Source organism: Sander lucioperca, chromosome 10 (genome assembly GCF_008315115.2).
Source record: "Sander lucioperca isolate FBNREF2018 chromosome 10, SLUC_FBN_1.2, whole genome shotgun sequence".
Taxonomy (NCBI): domain Eukaryota; kingdom Metazoa; phylum Chordata; class Actinopteri; order Perciformes; family Percidae; genus Sander; species Sander lucioperca.
Window position 1 is genome coordinate 5,001,635 of NC_050182.1, and position 21,852 is coordinate 5,023,486.

Consider the following 21,852-nt stretch of genomic DNA (forward strand, 5'->3'; position numbering starts at 1 on the left):
GAAGATATTGAGCCTATTAGGGTTACTTCTTCTACTGTCTGTTTGTATACAGCACGCAAGCTTTATGCCCATGCTTCGCCTCTTCTTCTCCGTTTTTGGTGAATTTCTGTAGCAGAAACAGCGCCACCTATAGGCCTGGAATATGAAGTAGCGTGTTGAGTCATTTACAAATGGATCCGTTTGGACGCAAACATTCTTGAAACGATGCCAGGGAAGAAAAGATTGTTTTGGTATGTGTGGACGTGGCCTAAGATATTTCCAGATCTATCTTCTCTACTGGGAATTAAAGCAGCAACATTCCCTGGTAAAGCACACGGGACGTACAAAGCTCAATACAGGGTGGCAAGTAAACCAATAACTGGTGACAAGAGACATTTTATTCATTTTCCCAATCTGTAGGATAACACCTGAATGCACTGCGCTGTCAGACTATTCATTTCTCTTCTTTCAGCCTCATTAGCAACTGATAATAATGTAATTTCAGCAAAAAGTGAAGCAGTTTCCTGCAAGTATTGTCCTAATGTAAGTGGAGCAGATTCTAAATGGAATCATGTGTGAGCAACCAAAAGCACAACTTTAACCGGGTCACTGGTGCATTTTGTGTGTACAAGAGGCCAAAATGCAGCACTCCATCAATGCCGTCACTGTGAGTGTCGGGTATCTGGAAAGTCTTGATAATCTTCTCCCAAGACAATCCAGCTCAGCACGCACCTACGCACGCCACGCATGCACGCACACGCACGCACACGCACGCACGCACGCACGCACGCACGCACGCACGCACGCACACCCACACATCTCTTTATTCATCATCCATATTTCTTGTATTTGGAACGTTTCACAGGACGACGTACCCTTCAAAGCATCTGAAGCCATTTTGTCTTTGCTCAGTGAACAGAATTGCCGGGCAGCACCGCTGGGAGGCAGCTCACAAAAGGTGGACAGATCTGGACGCGCGCCCACTTTTTTTTGGCACTGACCACGTTCGGATCCAAAGACACACACACACACACACACACACACATACACACACACACACACACACACATCCTCTGTCCTAGCGACCGGTTGCAAACACGTTTCCCTCCAAAATCGCACAGAATGGCCTACTAGGGGTGCATTCCTGCATACCAATGACGATTCTGAGGAACTTGTGAAAGGAGCAGCACCCGAGTTCTTAGACCTTGGACGTGCACCAAAAACCTGCCATTTCCCACTTTGGAGTTAACCCCCCCCCCCCGCCCCCCCCACGCCACCATCGGCCCTTGTGCACTTGTCCATCATATCGTTGCGGCTAAAAGTGCGGCCTTTCCATTTTTTTTTTTTTACGGCTCCAATCTGATCCAAGCGATGTTAATGTCACCGCGGCGCCATCTTGGAATCCCATCCCTTCAGTCTCAGGATGGGATGTAGCGAACAGCCATTTTGTGCTTTATGTCAAACAGGAGCCACACCCTATACGTCTATCTCTTGCACACAACACGTCCTGTCCTTTTTTTTTAGGATGCTCAACAAATCAAACCCAACAGTGGCTAGAGGTTTTATTTTCTTTTTCCCATCCGTCAGAGACCTGACAAACCTTTGAGCACAAACAGCTATAACTTAGACCCAACATGGGTGCAAACGACAGCCCGTTTGTACGCCGTCACTCCGGCTTGCACTAGTGTGCTTAACATTGACACTCAGTTCATTAAGGCCTATAATGCTTGCCTAATGCAACTCGCCTCTTGGCAGCATGACAAAAACTGTGAATCAGATTATGAGGGGGCCATATAACGCCGCCAAGAAACAGTGCGGGGGGAGTTGTCACAATGCACCGGCGCTCGCTCTCTGGATGTTAACGCCGGGGACATAATGTAATTGCAGCCCGCCCTGGTTAATAAGGGCACTGTAATATTTGCATGGAGCTGCTGTTTATGTGTACCACGGCTCATTTCGACACGCAGCGCAGCTGTAAACAAGAGGAGAGCGGCTTGTAAAGCTTTCGCCGGCTACGCATCGAGGACGCAGACACCCGAGGGGGTGCGTTGTGTCGGAGCGGCATTAAAAAACCTCTTTCATTGAATTACACAAGACTTCATAAAAAGGGAAGGGGGGAATGAATGAACAGAGCTGCTTGATCAACCTGTACTGTAAAGGGTTACATTTCATTCGTTTTACAGTGGGATTGCCTCTCTTTTACATGACAATGCTAATGAATTGTCCCCCCCCCCCCCCCATATGTCGCTGTTGGCGCGTTTGCCATGTGTGATGTCAGAAAGCAAATCACGCAATCACGGGAAGTGTCCTGCGAAGCACACGGCGGCCGGCACACTAGCAGTGCTGTGTTCTTTGTTTTACTCCTGTTTGGAATAACAGCAGGTTAATGGCATGTGTGCTGATGCACATTGGCTTATTATTCATCTATACGACAAAGGCCAGGCTTTTCACTGATTACTACAGAAAGCATTTTTGCACCGATTCATCCATTAAAACAGGACAGTTAGCCCTCCTGTTTTCCTCGGGGCGAGTTTGACCGGTTTTCAAAGTTTTCTATATCAGAAATATGGGTTTCTTATAACAAAATTGCCCAAAAACAACATGGGTGGTTTCATAAAACGCTCTTCACAAGTACAATTAAAATCTTTAAAAAAAAGTCAAAACTAATTTCAAAAAAGTGACAAACGTGTCAAATGTTAAAAAAAACGGGAAAGAGCATTGAACGCCTCGAAAACTGCATAAAAAGTGGCTATAGAAATGTTTAAAAAAAGGCAAAAAAAAAGTCAAATGTTGAAAAAACCGTTGAAAAAGTGTGTCGAAAAAACGTCAAAAAGTGTTTTATTTTCAGTTTTTGACAACACGAGGGTTAGGGGGTCTGCAACCTGCGGCTCTTCTCCGGTGGCTCCCTGTGGCTTTGACAATAAGTTCTATGGAGATGAATAACTGTTCATTTTTTACCTTTTTAAATTGAATTTATTATTGTTGTGGGCCGAAAGTGATTCTTACATTCTCCATTTAGGCTACATAACATTTCAGTCAAGTAAAATGTGCGTCATCCTACGTACATCCACAGCCCGGCGCCTTATCTTCTATTTTTTTGGCCAAACCTCAACAGCGGTCTTGAGTTTCCATAAACTACCTATGGATTACAAGTCCAAAAAAAGAAGTCTTCCACAGTTTAATTTGCTTTCACCGCCAACGATGCCGGCTTACAGCCTATACTTGATCTGCGGCGAGAAATTAGCAAACAAGGAAAAGGTAAAGACATCAAAATGGCAACAAACATCACCTAGTAATGAATGCTCTTTTAGACGTATCAGTAATGTTTATAGGCTAATTTAGACTTAAATAGACAGATTTATTTTAATTTTGTTGTGCCAAAAATGATTCTTTTGATAGTAAATGTGGTTGACCCCTGTCTGTTGTCTTCGTGCACTTAAACCCACATCCCTGATGGTGTTTTGAAAATGGTTTGATCCCAGGGAGCTCATCTTTTCATTTGGCTGTAACATTACGTTGGAACTGAATAGCAGTTGATTTCTCTGTAGACGTGACCGCCGCAATAAGAAAAAGGCAACAAATTTAGGGAAAGCTGCCAGCTACTGAGTAAATTTTGATTTAGATTGAAGAATCTTCAATCTGCGTCCCGCCTCCCTTGACACACATTTAGATTGATGCAATTCGCTGAGTTGCATCACTGAAGATTTGAACAAGCTTTCCATTAATCGCCAGAGGATCACCACTTAATAACACGCAGATCAAATCGACAACAACAAAAAACCATGCACAACAGCCATTTAGTTTTTCTCCATTGTTTTCAATGTAAACCTTTTTATTACTATTCCAACACAGTTTTCCATACAAAGGCACATGTGGTGAACACTCATCATAGCGATTTAGATTGCATAACACAAACATTGCTGCTTGTATGAAACAATACGCCACACGTTGGCGTAGCTGAAGAGATACGTTTGATCTGCATTTAAGGGGGAAAAAAAGATTTAGTGCAACCACAATTTAATCATTTTAGACCACAATTCATGGTTTTCATGCCTCTGGACTGATATTAGAGGAGTGACTATATATATATATATATATATATATATATATATATATATATATATATATATATATATTTTTTTTTTTTTTTTTTTTTTTCTTCTTAAGATTAAAAACATAATTTCAAGCTTATCCAGGCAGATAAGTAATTGTCTCGAGCACTGGGATGTGCATGATTATCCAAAGAATACATTTTCTAAATTAGAACCAAGATAGTCTCCTCTCAAATCAATTGCAAAAGCACTGCATAGACACAAGATTGTTTAAAGTAATATTTAAAAGATTTGCATAGATTATCAATCGTAATAAAAAAATTGCCACTTCCCGAAAATTAATATAGAATGAATTAGGCTGCGATAGTACTTGCTTTATTGCGTTTGGGCATGTGTGTGTGTGTGTTTGTGTGTGTGTGTGTGTGTGTGTGCGTGTGCATGTGTGTGTGTGTGTGTGTGTGTGTGTGTGTGTGTGTGTGTTAATGTCAAGGACAGGAAATTAAGGCGGTGTTTGAAGCCAATGTATTTATCATGTCTCACCCAACGACGGATCGTTACAGCGACGCAGGTAACTGAACCAAGCTGCTGCGTTCCAGAGAGCGCTGGGGAAGGTTTAATAGTGTGGCGTGTTCTGTATACTCGCCGCCATGAGCCCTGGCTCTGCCACTTCCTGCTGATCAAACACACTCCTGCCATCAGGAATATTAAACGTGCGGGCGGCCGTTTACTCAGACTGTGTGGCTCACGGCTGCGAATTAAAGTCTGTTAAGGCTGCAAATATGAGATCCAAATGCATATGAAACTGAGCTGTATTGTGTCATTTGTCACACACTCACACACGCAAACACACACACTCTGACTGTCATTTCTGTAGCAGTATATTAACAAACCGGGGGAAAGTAGTCTCCTTTTAAAAACCATTTCTCTTCATGATGTCTGAAGGAATATCTATAAAACTGGTAGCCCAAAAATAAAAATCCTGAGGATGAAAGGAGCTCCAAGACCAAAAATAAAAATAAAAGAACCAAAAAAAAAAAAAAAAAAAAAAGATAAAACAGTTGCATAGAGTATAAAGACGACAGCTCATTCCTTCGCCATTGTGTCAGCCGACACACGGAGCTGTCCAATCGCAGTGCAGTATTTATTCACTGCTGCCGTGGGTCTCACATTCACGTGTCTCCGAGTCCTAGCAACTATATAACAAAACAGGAATCAAACAGAACCTGGGCTACAACTCATTCAAATAAACCTACAAGTCAAGCCTATGTTAGTTGAAGACACACTACATTGCTTCATGTCTAAGTGATATTCTTCATATGTAGGATAGAATATATAAGAAGAAGAATTACAAAATGAAGTGCCACACCCTCGAGAGTCACAACATTCATGGACCAGTTTGTCCACACCTCAAGCTGCTCATCTTCTGTCTGAGTCTTTGTTTCCCACAGCCATGCACGGTCCACCGTGGACGTTTTGCTCAGTCCCGCTTGGGTCAAATAGCGCATCGCAGAGCCGCAATCAAAGAGGTACAAACAGCACGGCAATGTCCCAAAGTCACGGCAGGAAGCACGTGCAGACATCAGCGCCGTCGTCGTTGTTTTAGTCCTGGCTGAAAGACGGCAAACGGAGGAGACCTGCTGTCCCTCCTCTTTGTCTGCTCTGGCTGTTTGGGATCCCCTTCTGCACACCGACAGACATACACCTGCAAAAAGAGAGAAAGGAAAGATGACATTAAGATACGTCTCCGACGCCTCCAAACACACAGTGAGGCCGATCATGTGAATGTCAAAACAATTAGTGGACTGTTACATGCCAATTCAGGTGTATCAAAAGAACCTTTGTTCTTTTTAAAACATGAACAATAAGTTACGGGGGGCGGGGGCATTCTTGGCGTGTCCTAAATCTGGCCGAGGTAAGCACAGTGCCGTGCACCAGCTTGAAGGGATTGGGGCTGAGGTTGAAAGGGCCTTAAAGGGAGCCTGGTACGCTACGAGCTGCTAATACAAAGAGGAAGCATGTGACGCACCCTAAGCTAGGCTGAGTTGGACTTCAGAAGGCCATCAAACCCCCGTTTTTCTCGTTCCATTCTACAAGCGGCTCAGACAAGCGACTTAAAACCCGACCAGCGGGTCACCGAGTGCAGCGTGAACCGATAACGCAGCCGTCCGGTTCAGCGGCAGGAGTCAACAACCATCGTGCTAATTAGCATCGCCTGAGCTATTAGCGAGCATCACGTTAAGACTTGGCATTTTAGCACCACGCCGTTGTTAAGAGCGGGTGCACTCGGCCAGGGAGGGAGGGAGGGAGGGAAGGAGTGGCTAACAGAGGAGGGTTGTGGTGTAAAAGGCAGTTTCGGGTATTGGTGTCGCTTTGAGTTATTGGCATCATGGTCTTGTTTTGTTGAGAGGACTACAGTGAATAAGCTTGTTAATGGTAAATTTACAGCCCCAGCATGTGGCCTAATAAAACCAGGGGATAGAGGGGATGATGAGAATGATTGCGATTTGTGTGTGTGTGTGTGTGTATGTGTGTGTGATGGGGAGGTGGTGGGGTGGGAGGAGGGGGGGGGGGGGGGGGTAGTTAGAGAAAGGGAGAGAGAAAAGTGGAAGGCGCCGGTAATTAAGAGTCTAAAAAGAGGGTGAGAGAGGCGCACACCGCTCAAAGCAAACTTCGAGCCTGGATTCCTCACTTTTTATTTATGCGCCCCCGACTCAACCCCCCCCCCCCCCAACCCTCTTCACTCTCTCCCTCGCTCTTTCCTCGTCTCTCTCTTGCTGAATGAATAGCTATCACAGTGCTACGGTGTCCCATCTAGCAACACCCCCTCCCCCCCCCTCCCCCCCCGTCATGCTCCAGCCCTTTCTCTACCCCCACCCCCCCCCGCACGGTTCTGAATAGGGAGCCGAATTGAGCAAACAGTCAGGCTGTCAGCTCAATAGGAGGTCTGGCCGTGAACTTGAAGTCCTTCCCAGGCCCCCCAGCCTCACATTAGGGTGGGAGGGGTGGTGGTGTTTTTTGGGGGGGGGGTTGCGGGGGGGTGCAGCCAGACTTTTTTGGGGGGCCCCTACGTGCCAGTGTTGTGGGGAGGGACCCCTGCCACAGAGGTTCCCAAGGCTGGTGCTCTTGCTGGAGCAATGGGGGCAGGGTGCCCCAGCTGCCTGCTAACCCTCCCCTCCTTCTGCAGCTCTCAGTCTGGGCAGGAGGGGTGCTGATGATGGGGTTTGTGCAGACGGGACAGTGTCTGCTCCCCTTTTGCCAAAGCTCCCCTAGACCCTCACACACACACACGCACACACGAATACACAGATCCAGACACAAGCTGCCGGGGCCGTGCCCACCCCCTCACCTCGGCTGGCTCCCAGCCCTCCCAGGCTTCTCATCATCTCATTAGCCAACGCCAGCCACTCCACTGTCTACTGTTTGCATTGTTTTGGGCTCTGCATAATTTACACAGTAAATTGAGAACGGCCCCGGCCCCCTTTGCTCAATCTACCACCTGTTTACGGAGGCCTGGACGTGATTAGTGCATGTTTGGGTTTGACACAGTTACCGAAGCACTTATCGGGAAAGCCAAGCGACGCCTACACGCTTTTAAAGGCTGCATCGTCAAAAATATAAGGGCAGAACGCTTGGCATGACCTAATTAGAGAACTGGTATCACTTAAGGTTTCGTCTGTGTAAATATTTGACATCAATGTTGAAATTTGAGGAGAACGGTTTTAGTGGAATCAAACCCTTTTTTTCAAACTTTGGCCAATTGAATCCGTACACACTGAGTCACCTCGGACCTTCCTCTTCTCTCACCTTGACCCAACAGCCGTCTTCTGTGTTAGCCCTTTTGGACTGGCACCCTACTGTAAGTTAGCATTAGCGTTGTCTCTCTCTGACCTCCACACCACACACACAAACAAAGGTGTGGGGTGTGGGGGGGGGGTCTCTGTCTCGAAGACAATGGCGTGCATTGTTTACCGGCTGCCGTATCTAATCAAGCCCAGCCAATGCTAATTGGTGTTTTTGGTTTAAGCGGTTTTCAAAGTTGGAAGCTCCCTGGGTTTGGAATAATGCTGCACTATAACGAGCTCGCTCATGGAGAACAATACTCGACTTGTCTGGGCACCGACTGCCCTTCAACACTCGCCACTCGCACAAAGAGAGGCTTTCCAGTGCTGAGACTCTGCCCATCGAGGTCCCACTTTCTTCACCCTCTCGTCTCTATTATTTCTCTCTCTCTCTCCCTCTCTCTCTCTCTCTCTCTCTCTCTCTCTCTCTCTCTCTCTCTCTCTCTCTCCGTCTGTCTGTCTCTCTCCCCTGCTTTGTGTTGGTTTTGTTATATGCTGCAGTGTCCCTGTGTGAGAATGTGAATAGCGGTCCATGGATATCATCGTTTTCTACCCGACGATGTGCCCACCTTGACATTTCGTCTGACCTCATTCGAGTAGGGGGAAGAAAAAGCCGAAGAGGTTTTTAATAATGACTCTGAAAAGTCTGAACTCTGTCACAACACGCTGCAAATAAATAAACTAACTCGAGCTGCAAAGATTCTTGAAAATGTATTAGTTCTCAACTATCAAATTAACCAGTAACTATTTCGATGATGCAATAATCAGTTTGAGTCATTTTTAAGAAATAACTTCTCTGATTCCAGCTTGTTAAATGTGATATATGTTTTCTAGTTTCTTCACTCTGTGACAGTAAACTGAACATATTCTTCTTTTATCTAATCTTTTTGACAAGATGACATTTGAGGAGCTTTTTGGGAAATACTGAGCTATATTTTTCAACGTTTTTCTGACTTTTTAGAGACCAAACAACTAATCCATTAATTGAGAAAATAATCGACGGATTAATCGACAATGCAAATAATCGTTAGTTGCAGCCGCTAAACTATACCACATTGTTTAATGTCTGTGGTGAAATTATGGACACATCCTGGAGTGCTCAACTGTGTGGAGTTATGAAGCCGTGCCTCTGTTTTGTCCAGAAGGCACGGCTTGCATCGTGTCTCCAAAATGGCAGCCGGCGCCGCCATGTCGGGGGCACGCATGTGAGGATGGCACGAGAATTCCCAAACGGGAAAGAAAACATGGCGCTTCCAGAGGACAGATGCCCACTGAAAGCCTCCTGAGAGTGAGAGGCATTGAGAGCCGAGTGATTTAATGTGAACATACAAAACACGCTCCGCCCACAACCGCTCACCCTCCCCTCCGCCCATCAGCGCATCTCGTGAATCGTGCAATTAACAAACATAACCGAGGTGATTAAAAAAATGGAGGCTATTGCCCGCCTGAAAAGGAAGAGCGAGGGTACGGGGAGGTGGGAGAGGAGAGGATGGAGAGTCGCGGGGGGGGGGAGGTGGCGCCGATGGAAAGATGCAGCATGGCGGGCGCAGTGGTGTTTGGCTTGTTACCTGCACTGACTGGTCTTCCCACTTCCATTTCATGCCAGCGTTGCTCTAAGATGGTGGCGCGGGCTGCGTCTCGCTGTACAGGAAAAAGGGGCAGTCGGCTGAGGATGGAGCGGAGGAGGAAGGGAGGAGGATTAGGAGGAGGAGGGAAGAGGCGATGCAGAGGAGGGCGAGGAGAGAGGCAGGGCAGAATCAACAGCAACCCCTCCTCCTCCTTCTTCTCTGTTTTTCAGGCTCCTTTTTTTGCCAGCTTCCCTTCAGTGGTGGTGTGGTTGGTAACCTGCACAGAAAACGGGTAAGGGGAAAAATCAGAAGGGGCAACGGGGACAATTTGAAGAATGTGGTTCCATCCATCCATCAAAACGCACACAGTTCACGGAAGCCTACGGAATCGAGCTATGCGCACACACGAATGCGTGTATACACGCACAGCCACCTTTTCATGTCTGTTCTCATGGTACAGTCTGCCCCTGAGCATGCAAATGACTTTCATTATGCAAATGCATGCAAATCAGATCCAACCATCTGAGAATCAAGGGTGGGAAAGAGAAGGGAAAAAAAAAAAAAAAAAAAAAACTCGACACAGAGATTGAATGAAAGAATGAAAAGAGAAAAAAGGGGACAAGAGAGAAAAACCCTTTGAGTGGCAGGAGGCGGTAAGTTAGGTAAATGCTCTGTGGAAAACAACAGTAGCCCAATTGGACAAACACGATTACCTTCTTTTATTGGGTCTACGACGTACATTTTTAAATTTCACTCGCTGCACCCTGGTCATTTAACAGGATCCCAGGTTTGTTATGTGACGTCTCTGCCTTTTTGTAGCAACAGCTTCCTGAATGTAAACACCACGTTACTTAAATTCAAGAACACCGATGAGGCTCTACGTTCCTGTCACCACGCCACTTTACCCATCGGACAGCTGCTGTTAAGCATCAGAGGAAATAACGCTGCATTTTCAGCATCTTTAGAATTGTCAACAGCTGTTCGGCACTGTTGACGCTCACCAGTTAAGCTAACTTAACCGACGTAAATCCTACTGTAGTGTTACCTTGCATTCCTTTTAGCTGATTACTCAAAGCCTGTGCTCTCAACTCAAGTAGTCTCTGACTGCAGCCATTCTCACAAAAGGATGCTCTGTATTTGTATGTGCATCAGTGTAAAAATAATAAGCAGCACTAGCTTAAAGCTCAGGGCTAAGGTCATTAGGTGGCTGAATGCTGTCGGCACAAACACAGACCGACCACTGTGGATATCAGATAAAATAGGGGTTGTTTTTAATTGCTTGCAATTCAGCATTTGTCTTTTCCAAAAATCCTTTCCCTCAATCACTCACACCTGTCCACGCAAACCCGCGAGTCTAAAACCAAAGTAGCACACTGTAGCCAGCTTGCTAAGTTTAATATTCACTAGCAGGTGGAGGCTGTATATCTCGCAGGTTTAGCCGCATAGTTCATGAACCCTTCTATTCAAAGAAATCAACAAAGAAAGCTGACTAATCGGGGAACAGAGCACGCTGTCTGATTTTGCTAATACTCTGAAGCCCGGCAGAAAGGATCCTCCATTAGCCAGCGGAGGAGGGAGCCAGCTTTTGTCTCTGGGTGTCAGTAGGGGTAGGCTACGTCTGAAATTGGAATAAGGTGGTTAAAAACAGGGGTGACTTGGAGTGTGAGAGAGTTGGGGGGTGGGTAAGCAGGGAGGGGAAGGAATACAGGGGTGGGGTACTGCTGAATGGTGGCAAACCTCTCCTAATTGGCACTTGACATTTTTTTTGCCATTGGCGGTGGAGTGGGCCAGCTTTCAAGCCCTCTCCGGGTCCTTGTTGGAAAAGTGCCTTATGCAAATATGGCGAATGGGCTCTATTGTGAAGCCTCTGATATTAACAGCTCACACAACAATGAAATTGTGTGCTTACTCTGGACTCGTAGGTGTGTGAGCGAGACAATGGCAGCGGGAGCAGCTTCAGTCTGAACAGACCCTTCATCGGATGCTTTGCCAAGTCATTTTAACCAGAATGGGCTTTTTTTCCTGAGGACCGAGGCTCTCGGTAAAAAGCTTTATTAACGACTGAAACAAACAAATGCGTGCACTGTTTTGCTCTGGCTCTGAGAGTGGCTGTTTATACTGCTGCTGAATGGCTCGATTGATTGTGGTTGGAAATACTGAAGGTATGGGTAGAAAAGGCTTCACTCATTCTCTTTGAAAGACATTTCCCCTCTTAAAACATCACTGTCTCAGTTCCATGTGTGAAAATGTATTCATGCTTCAGTGCTGTGCCGCACTCCCTCTGATATTTCTTTCTTCCTCTGTGTGCCCGCATTGTTTACCCTTAACTCGCTCCCTTGGGTGAGCACAGCTCCAGATCTAAAGATATCTGCAGAATCCCTTTGGAGAAAACTTGGCAAATCACCGGAGAAATGTGGCAAAACTGGGCTACATTTTCAAAAGCAGTAAAAAAAAAAAAAAAAACATGATAAGAGGCCAGTGCTCGACTGCTAGGCCAAACACACTCTCGACTAAAACTTCGGAGGCATTCTTGAGAACACAAAGCAAATTTCATCTCTATCTCCACACAACTCCAAACCAACAGGGAGGCAAACAGAGCAACGGGTCAGACAACAGCAGTCACCCCCCGTGTGGTCCGAGCAGGGTCAAAGTACACCTGTTACTGCCAAGTTGCCAAACTAAATCTCCTTTGTCTGGGGCGGCCCATTGACTTTTGCAACAGCTTAAGCTACATTCATTTCTCTGCGAGCGTATGAGGGTGGAGGGAATGCTGACGTTGTAGAAACTAACAGTTTTCTGGCCTTCTGCTCCGGCCCAACAGCGAAGCCATTTTCCAAACCCTGTTGGTGTGTTTCGTCAAGAGAAAGAGAAGCGGAGAAAAGGGGGCAAGAATCACTGGGTCTTATTCAGAAAACTGTCTGGCTGCTCGGACCCGGCGGGGGTGAAAGGGAGGCATAGGGGCGCATTGTCCCTCAGTGACAAGTGGACTAGCTCTATTGACTGTAAAGTCTACTGGTGGGGGGGCAAGTAGGACCCGACCACAATGGCTGTTCTAAATCTGCTTGCCTAGTTCATGAAAGCTAAGACAAACCCACCACCCTCCTCCTCCTCTTCTTTTTCTTTCCTCTCCCTGCTTTCTTTCCTTCTCCACCCTTTCCTCTTTGCGCTCTCTTTCTATTTCAGACGCTGCCATGGGACACAGAAAAAAAGAGGGAGAGGGAGAGCAAAGGCCCTAAGGTGGTTTGTAGAAACTCTCCCATCTCCGTGCCATTTTCAGGGAGGCAGAAGCTTAGACAGTCTCTGCTCCGGGGTCCCCAGTGTGAACTGCTAGTGATATAACTGTGCCACACACAGAGCCAGTACAAAGCATTTGCACCATGACATGCGTCTCCCAGGGCACTGCTTAGGGTATAAACACAATCTGTCCAAGACTTCAGTTCCCGTTTAGCTCAAACACTGTAACTGACACCAAAAGGAAGCAAAAGGAGGCAACTATTAGCTTTACACTGCTCAAAATGTGCCTGCCATGTAGTTACATTTTAAATTCATATCGGCACATACATGAAACCAGGGCTGCAACTAACGATTACTTTCATTGCCGATTAATCAACAAGTTTTTTGGTCTACAAACTGTCAGAAAATGGTGAAAAATGTGGATCAGTGTTTCCAAAAAAAGACCAAGATGACGTCCTCAAACGTCTTGTTTTGTCCACAACTCAAAGATATTCAGTTTACTGTCACAGAGGAGAGAAGAAACTAGAAAATGTTCACATTTAAGAAGCTGGAATCAGAGATTTGTTTACTTTGTTTTCTTAAAAAATGACTCAAACCGATTAATCGATTATCAAAACAGTTGCCGATTAACTTAATAGTTGACAATGTATCAAATAATCTTTGCATCTCTACATGCAAGTGCTCGGATATAAATCAGGAGCAATCTTGAATCTGTCATTTACAGTAACAGATCAAAGCCATGGCGCACTCATAAGTCTACCCTGTAATAAAAACAGGTCGGCAGTGACAGTAGCAGCACAATAGAGAGGGAACCAGGTACTACTTTGCCATCCAAGAAGGTGACATCTTCGGCTGTCACTTCCTGTCAAGGCCCTCGTTCCTCTCTCTTGCTAGCTGAGCCCAGAGCTCAAATGTCACACTCAGCACCTGCAATGCAGCAGGCAGTCAGGCAGGCAGGCACAACTGCAGGGCTTGAAGAGATTGACATTGCGAGGTGAGGTTGAGGTATTTTCACTTTGGCCCTGCACAACTGTTTAGAATTTGTACCATGTCAAGCTGAATATATCCAAACTCCAGGGCGATGTTTTAGCTGAGCCGTGTTGAGACAGCAAAGCGCCATGTGGAATATGTATTACAATTGGAGTTCACTGCTAGTCTTGTAGCTCCGAAGCCTTGAGACCTTGGGAACAATCCTCAGCGGCCTCTCTCAGCAGGAGCGACCCTCTACCTTTGATGGGCAGAAAAGAAATCACACCTTCAATCAGCCATCAGAGGCGTTGAGGTTGAAGATCTGATTGACCAATTACTCCTCACCATGAGCCCAGGCAAAGAACCTTAAGGCTGAGATTGTTCTCCGTCTCTCGCTTGCGGATCTCGTCACTGGGGGCACTTTCTGCTTGATTGCCCCTGGACCACTCCCCCCTCGGAGCCTTGCGCGCACACACACACACACACACACACACACACACACACACTCAGCAGCATTCAGCGAGATCCCATCAGGCCTTTCCACATGGTAGCACCTCATGCAATGGAGGCTTTGCCACGGCCCATTCACAACCAAGCCAACTGTCACGTCAAATCAAACAACGGCCAGGACCCCAAATCAAACATCTTTTCATGGCAAAGGGAGAAAGGAGTAGGTGGGAAGGAGAAAACGGCTAACTTAACAAAACTGGTCTCAAACAAATTCTTGTCTGTTCGCTTAGGTGCCGGCGGGGAGTTGGGAGCCCGGATTAACTCGGAGGGAGCATTCTTAACTCACACAATCCCGTCCAAGTCGAGAACATATGTATAATTCATAGCACCGTATGCAGCTCCTATGATATAAAAGGCCCACATTCTTCTCACATTGCGTGTTCTCTTGAAGCCAAAGATGCAAACAGCCAAGGCTGAAATTCATTGAGCCAAGTGAATACAGCATTGACCAAACCGGCTAGCAAACTGATTAGCTAACAGCGACTTGTTAAACGACTCGTCAAAGTCCACCGTGTGTGGGTCTTTTTCAGCAAGCCCGTCACTCCCGGCCATGTGATACTATGGCTAAGCCCCTGCATGCAGCCCCACACACAGGGATCATAGGGCTTATTAGATTAAAAGTGATCCTGTTGCACCAACCGTACTGCTATGGATCACCGCCACCGGCTGCAGGGAGCTGTACAGAATGTGTACCGCAATAATCCATTTATTTCTACATTCCTACCAAACGATGGATGGATCGAAACCACAAATACGGACAGTAAAGTTAGGTTTATCTGAAGGCCGCGTGGACCGAAATGCACTCACGCACATGTATAATCATGCAGCCTACCTTTTGCTGCGTTCCGCTCCCATCTCCTTTTAAATGTCGTCCATTTTCTTCTCTGGTGTTGCAGTTCTTGTTCTTGCAGTTTGTTCTTTTTTTTGAGGGTGGCCCGTTTGGGGTCTTGATGCCTTTTCAGGAGTGTAATGGGATTCTTGTTACTTTCGGTTATCTAGCTTTATGAAGAATGTACATCACTCATACAGCTAGATAACCAAAGATAACAACCAACCCCTAAGGCTACCCATCCTCTCAAGCCGCAGGCAAAGTGACATGGCCCAAAGTTCTGACCTGTAAGCAAAGGAGAAAGTTCTTGATAAAAAACATGATAACATGTCTACATCGCTTTGATTTGACACGATTCCAATGATCACAGACTAACTTGGGAAGGTGTTAAAATGAATGTCATAAAAAGAGCAGAGTCTGGAAATCCGACAGCAGTGGATGCCACCTCTGAACAAAGACGTTACTCTTCTGTCTTAGGGCCTTTTTTTCCTCACTCAACCTACAACGGCTCTTAAATGTCCTGACCCTTCATTTTGTGACGACACCAAGTGGCCCCTCACCCCGCCTCAAACCGCCTCGGCCAATTGGAAACCTTCCTTTGTGCACAGAACGCTTTGATTGGCCTGCGGGTAATGCCTTTATATCAAAAACTTCCCAAAGTCAAACAATCAGTGAGAGGAACCAATAAAAAAAAAAAGTATGCAAGTCGCCGAACCAGTTCAAACCGGCTATGGCGCCAACCTTCCCTTCTCTGACCCAGCGCCCATCCCTATGGCGCATCCGCCTCACCCGCTGACTGGCTCCATAGGAGGGTGATGGCTTCAAACACCGCCCCCCGCCTCGGCCCAAATGCATTTTTAAATTGAAAGATCCCGGCTGTTTGACTACAAAAGAAACTGGTTTGTCTTCATTTACATTATCTGATGCCAGAGCAGTTGGCCCACGCTCGAGGTTGGCGTCAAAGCCAAGACAGAGGGGTTCAAGACGTACATACACCCGTTACACATACACTAACGGTGATGTAATACAAATGCACACACACTCAGATGTATCAGAGTATAATGCACATGTCATGGACATATCCTTTCTCAACCAAATATGTCCGTATGTATAACCCATAACATAAAGCACAATAAACACCGTGTCACATAAACGGGTATACACAATGCTGTAGCACACACACACACACACACACACACACACACACACACACACACTCCTCTCACATGCCGTGCTGGCACATGGCACAAGGCCCCTTCTAATTAAAGCTGCTCTGTGTGCCCAGATCCCTGCTGTGGCAGGCTCCTCCCCCACCAACACCACTGCCAACTAAAGCTCTTCTGACTGAAAGCAGAGAGAGATGGAGAGATACTGAGAGAGAGAGAGAGAGAGTGACAGAGGGGGGCGAGGCACAGAATATTCTCGCCCTCCATCACACATGCCCATACCCTGAACACTCGCACTACACGACTTGACTGGCAACATGCAGCCGTTAGCAATACAGCTACATCCCTGTTAGCAAACAACCAATCCCACGGGCATTGTTCTCTCCCTCCAGGTTACAATAAACACCTTGTCTTTTTCTTCTGCTCTCTGAATCGATGTAGGTTATTTTTTATTTATTTTTTTTTTAAACCTGTTTTGTTGCCGTTCAGACGGCTGACGCCTTAACACGGGTCTTCGTCAAAATGCTTTGTTTCAATCCAAAAGGACAAAGTGAGGCCCTTTTTTGAGAGCAGAAGCATGCCTCAGCTCCCAGAATGCTATACTGCACTGGAATACACACACATACACACACACACATGCAGCTAACGTGTGAACTTACACGTTTAGATACATAATTACAGACAATATCAGATAAGAACACAGGCTTATGAACGCAGTCACACATACAGATTAATGCAGTCACACACACACACACACACACACACACACACAGCTGCAGTCACGAATGTTAAAAATATGAACATGTTTTCTTCATAAATATCTTCCTCTGTCAGATTTGACTTGTAGTTCATATTCTTTTGCAAAAGACAATTTTTTTAAAACATATTCTAATAAAAATGACCTCATTGCATAATGGTTTCAGTATTATTATAATGTTACAGTTTATTTAAGGTGCATTATTAACCTACAACATTTTGAAAATTCAATTCATTTTGATTTGAAAATCTTATAAAACGTTTTAATTAATTTGCTGTTTAAAAAACCCCACACATTATTCACTTTGGTGTTTAAACTCATCAGCAATTCACCACAATATTATTTAGCATGGGTATGATGCAATAATATTAAGAGTTTTTTTTAATGCTGTGAGCTTTATGACTCCTTTTTTTTCTTTTTTTTAGATCAGATATAGTTCCACGATTTCCAAGCTGGATACAAAGGAAGATAATTCTATGCAGATTGCACTTATTTCCCCATTATCATTAATAGTCCCTTCATTAACACTGGCTTATTCCTGGCTGAACTGCTGTTATATCATTCGAATAAATTGATACAATTTCAATATTTGTCTTCTGGGTTTATAACCCCTCATTGTTCGCTTTTCACGATGCATTTCACCCGAGGAATCATTCACGCTGCGAGTTCTGAAAATTACTTACTTGTGGAGATTTTGGAGATTTTCTAAAGTGTCTCTTTTTCTGCAGAAGTTTAAAACCAAAAGACCCTCTCAGCTACAGAAAAGACTTCCCAATTAAAGCATCAGCCGAGCTCCAGCTTCTTTCTCTCCATTTAAACAACCCTCATCAGTCTGTGCCATTGGCCAAGATGTGCATGACGTCAACAAATCCGGCGCCTCTAATTGGAAATAATTCTTGCGAAGGTGCAGAGCGAGCATAGATGAATTAGCAAGAAAGTAATCCTATTATAAAGTCTCATCTAGTTCTCGTCTCATTAAAGCCACATGGTGAAACATTCCATATTGTGTCACGCAGGTTGAATTCTCAGATGGAATGCCGCATTTTGAGGCAACAAAGGCAATTACGCGCGAGTTTTACGCACGACATGAAGTGTTTTACGCACACGTCAAAGCGATATTTGAAGGTGGATAGGTGTGTTTCTGTAATTAGCAGAGTGGAAGAGGCACACTGAGGGTGAAGATGTAGGCCTGTTGGCAGACACACTGTAGGTCTGAACACACACACACACACACACACACACACACACACACATTAAGTGTTACACAGTAGTGTGGCGCTGATTAGCTGAAAATGACGATTTTTAGAAATCGCTTAATACATTTTCGACACGTCCTGTAATGAAACTAAAGCCACTGACCATATTGTGCGAATTTTTCAAAACATAATGGCATTATATTTGGCTGTGGCTGCTTTTCTTATATTCGTCTTTAAATCTTTAACTTTGCGTTATAGAAACCATCTTTTTTAACATAATACACACTAATCTACTTTAATATATATATATAGCTTAACAACGACATACATCTGACTATATACCATCATACTGTATCCTGTAGTTATTTCTTTAAATATAAAATATATTATTCCCTTAAAACTTCCCAAAATATCCGAGTGGAATACGGGAGCCTGTGTGTGATGTGAGTGACATATTACCTACAGTAAGCCACGTGTTGTGAGGCTGCTGAGTGTCTCTCCAGGGATCCCTGGAAAAAAAAAAAGAGACGTTCATTTTATTCTTCAAATGGACTGTACAGCACGGAGCCCAACGATAGCCCAATTTAACATGCAGCTAAGGTTCAAACAGAAAAAGATAATCAGCAATCTGGGTTGTAATGCTCCAACAAGGACAAGTGTTATTTTATAAAAGATGATGGGCGTTAAAATGTGCAGACTCAGCCGCGTAATATTCTTACTGCACATTAATTATTGTGCTAAAGTCGACGATAACGTAATGCAACCTGCCGAACATAAAGGAATACTAAAATCTAAAAAAACACTGCAATGACACACACAACTTTGTCTGTGTGTGTGAGAGTGTGTGTGTGTGTGTGTGTGTGTGTGTGTGTGTGTGTGTGTGTGTGTGTGTGTGTGTGTGTGTGTGTGTGTTGTATGCTGCAAGTAGTTCAATAAATGAATACATAAAAAAACATCAAATTGTCTATCTTAAATTTTTAGCAAACTAAATTACAAATTTCCAGTTTCACTATCATTATTTTTTGCAAACGTCTCTTTTTTTCCTCCAGATCCCCCCTCTGCCTCTCCTCGTGCACTGACCTCTGCATGCATGCACATTAATACTCTCATGTTCATCATGGGAAGCGTTGCATAATCGCAATTTTTTTAATTATTTTTTTTGTTGATGCTTGAAACCTCCTTACAAGCTCCACACAGGTACCGTTTTCTCTGTGTCCGGGGGGGCGCACACGTGTTCTCGGCACTGGCCTCATATATTCGGTTGTCGGTGTACACGTGTGGACTGACTGGATATTTGGCCTTGTGATCCCTTTATTCGCCAGCTATGGGTGTGAACGCCACCACTTTGTTTTATTACGAATTCATTGCAGGCCTGTGTGCTGGTAATCCTCCAATCTGAGCAACACGGCCGCACAGAGTCCTTTTTTAGAGCCATATGTTGCTGCCACAGCGAGCAGGGCTATAGAAAAGCGGCCCTGCTAAGTGCCTTGGAGGTGTGTGTGTGAGAGAGAAATGAAATCAGGGCTGGAAGCGCCGTTTGGCCTTTGTGGCTCCCTGTGAATGGCGCATATGAAGTCTGTGCATGTGTGCACAATGCGTCACTGAGGCTGTGAAAACAGGAGTTCTTCTGCCTCAAAGCAGAGCCAAACCGGTCTAATTACAAGTTGCTCTCTCGCTGATCCATTTCATCATCTCAGCACAGCAGAGTGTACAGGTTTGATTCTGCATGCTCTGTTTCTGTGACCTTTCGCTGATGGGCCTGCATGGGCACTATACCCCACACACACACACACACACACACACACACACACACACACACACACACACACTGTAAGAAACGAATGCATGATGATATACCTCTAAAGCTTTTGATGCAGTTTGAAAATAGGAACATTGAATGAAAGACAACAATCTGCATATTTTGGGCTGAGCAATATGTATATCCCTTAGTATTCGCCGCCAACAGCTGCCATTCTGCATGAAATATGGAACATCACCTCCTGCTTTACACTCATCAGAGCACAAAGACAGAAAAAACGAGACATAAATCATATATATATATATATATATATATATATATATAGAATATATTAAATTTAGAGCTGAAGACCTGCTGCCCAACCACTCATCGTCCACACATCGCCTGCTGTTGCCACATCCAGACTACCGAGACTACACACACACGCATCCTGCTCCGTTATGTGTGCAGGTTGGCGACGTACTGTACGGTTAAGGCTTCACGGCGCGGCATGCAAACGCGTTTTCCTCCGGGTCTTTTTTTTTTTTTTTTTTTTTTTAAGGCGATATTCCGCACCTGCCTTCGCGTCAACCCCTCCCCCTCTCCCCACTGAGGAAAAAGAAAAGAAGAAAACACAGCTTATATCTTCATACTCACGCCGTCTTCTGCGAGTCGCCGCGGCGTCCGTTCTCCCCAAAAAAAAAGCCGACCGAGGAAGCGAGCAGCTGGGGAGATGGAGAGCGACTGAGCCGCCGGAGGCTGGAGCGCTCAGTCTTCATGGCTGCGGCTGGCCGTGACGTCTCTCTGGCTCCATCCATTCAGCTTCCCTCGGACGGGTTTTCCCCCCTCTGTTTTATTATCATCCCCATTATTTCCCGCGGAGGTGGATCTCGCCTCACCCTCCCTCTCTCTCTCGCTCTCTCTCTCTCTCTCTCTCTCTCTCTCTCTCTCTCCTGCCCGCGCAGTCCCTCGCGCTCACCATCCCTCGCGTCAGATGCAATATGAACTTAAAACATGCCTGCTCTAAAAACATATACTGCCACCAAGGCCCTCCCCTTTATGACACGATGCAGGTCTGTTCTTTTTTTTTTTTTTTTTTTTTTTGTCTCCACCCTTTTGAAAAATGAAAGCAGACGTGGTCGTGAATAAGCATGGATGCTCAAGTTCTCTCCTCTTATGTAGCCTATCAGCATCCTATCTAAATCCATGTTGCATTTCTTTTGGTTAGATTGCATATTTGAGACTTAACCAAAACAGAATTGTGAAAATATTGGCTTCCACCCTCATATAGCATAAAAAAAATCTGATGGCCAGATTCATAATTATGTCCCTAATTACGCACAAGTGCATGGGCACCATAATCGCCTCCTCACGCAGCGTCCTCTGTGCTGCCTCTATTGTGTAGCCATGTTAGGGACTTTCACTTATCAAGTGTGTCTTTTTGAGCCCTGTTTTTTGTAGCTCATGTGGGATTATATTAAAAAAAAAGTTTCGTGTAATCTTGTCTGGCTACTAGTATTCGTTTGACACAAAGCCCCCGGCGGAGACTTCGGCCTCCGCTCATGCGCCTGGATCAAGTGCGCACATCCACTATTCTCATTGTCTGCGTCTTTGATACAGAGGAGTCCAGGAATGTGAGCAGGGGGGGAGAGGGTAGGGTGGGGTGCAGGACCGTGCAAATCAGCTTTTTACTGTCACCGGCGAGCCCAGAGCCCGCAGACAAGAGCCAAGAATAAGGGGGTCTGGGTCACTTGATTATCATAATAATCACATCGCGGGGATAAAAATCTCCTTTGAATAAATTACTGCTTCAATAGGAGGCGCGACTGCCAAAGAGACAACTTTGTCAGCCCCCAGTTTGTTGTCGGGGAGGGGGGGGGGGGCTTCTACAATGTCCCGGGCTCCTTCTTTTCTTTCTCTCCAAATTTTGGACGCTTTCCTGGACATCAAACTCTAAATACGGCTACTGTTTCTCTCCTCCTCCCCTCCTCTCTCTCTCGCTTTCTCTCTCGCCC

General features: G+C 45.4%; 1 long non-coding RNA gene across 4 annotated transcripts; it reads right to left on the reverse strand.

Moving 5' to 3' along the window:
• Positions 1-4,140: 4,140 nt before the first annotated feature.
• On the reverse strand, positions 4,141-20,745 carry LOC118496068. Of its 4 annotated transcripts, none has more exons than XR_004898544.1 (5): positions 20,495-20,745; positions 18,563-18,608; positions 14,984-15,265; positions 9,439-9,715; positions 4,141-5,733 (listed from the first exon to the last, which is right to left on the reverse strand). It is a non-coding gene; the product is annotated as an uncharacterized LOC118496068 (long non-coding RNA). The 4 variants fall into 4 exon arrangements; XR_004898543.1 differs by having other exon boundaries at positions 18,559-18,608; XR_004898545.1 differs by lacking the exon at positions 18,563-18,608 and having other exon boundaries at positions 20,495-20,724.
• Positions 20,746-21,852: the final 1,107 nt, after the last annotated feature.